The following is a 953-nucleotide window of genomic DNA, read 5'->3' on the forward strand; positions in this document are numbered from 1 at the left end:
GCCACCACAGCCTTGACCTGCTGGGCTCAGGCGATCCTTCTGCCTCAGCTTTCCAAGTAGCTGGAACTACAGGCGTGTGCCACCAAACCCGGCTAACTTTTTGATTTACTGTAGAGACGAGGTCTTGCCATGTTGCCCAGACTGGTCTCGAACCCGTGGACTCCGGCAATCCTCTTGCCTCCGTCTGCCAAAGTGCTGAGATTACAGGCGAGAGTTACCATGCCTGGCCTGTTTATCTTTTCTTTACAGATTTTTAAACTTTCCTTGTGTAGTCTACCTACTAATCCTTTCTTTGTAATTTATTTTGCCAATAACCTAGGCTTTACCTTCTCTGTCATTTTTTTTTAAGGCTTCTTCATTTTCGTGCTGTGCTTAAGATCAAACTCAAGATCAAAAGCATATTTTTTCGTGTATTCATCTACTGCAGTGCTTCTTAATGTATAATCTCTGGACCAACAGTGTCTGCAAAAGTAAAATTCTCAGGCCCCGCCCTGACTTACTACTGAATCAAAACTCGAGGTGGGACCCAGCAAGCCCTCTGGGTGATTCTGGTGCTCGTTGAAGGAGCGCATTCACCTACCACTTCCGTCTGCTACAGTTGTTGTTGTTGTTTTTACACGTTTAACTTTAGTCCACCTGAATTCTGTGTGTGTGTGTGCGGTATGAAGTAGACACGCAGATTTAATACTCGCTGTCACCACCACACACGCAGTCAGTCGGTGGTTCCAAGACCAGGTAACACACGTCCTCCCTCCTACTTCTCTCGCCCCACAGGCACGTTCACTGGGGGCCATCTCGGGGGCAGAGGGACCGGTCACGAGGCCCGGGCTTTGCTTCCAGGGAGGCCCCTCGCTACCTTGGGCCCTGGGGCCTCCGTCACCCGGGGCTCGCCTCCAGCGCCTCCTCCGGGCGGCGGCCGGGCGGACGGCGCGGGAGCGCGGGGTGCACGGTAC

At 52.4% G+C, this 953-nt stretch overlaps 1 protein-coding gene across 1 annotated transcript in view; it reads right to left on the reverse strand.

The window, feature by feature from the left end:
- The window catches only part of IFT22 (intraflagellar transport 22), a 7,688-nt gene extending 6,774 nt beyond the window's left edge, over positions 1-914 (reverse strand). Inside the window, exon 1 of the mRNA XM_021711421.1 lies at positions 857-914. The gene's annotated coding sequence lies outside the window, so the exon portion shown is untranslated. The remainder of the gene's footprint in view (positions 1-856) is intronic.
- Positions 915-953: the final 39 nt, after the last annotated feature.

This window comes from Carlito syrichta, unplaced genomic scaffold (genome assembly GCF_000164805.1).
Source record: "Carlito syrichta isolate Samal-C Ts95f unplaced genomic scaffold, Tarsius_syrichta-2.0.1 Scaffold83821, whole genome shotgun sequence".
Classification (NCBI taxonomy): domain Eukaryota; kingdom Metazoa; phylum Chordata; class Mammalia; order Primates; family Tarsiidae; genus Carlito; species Carlito syrichta.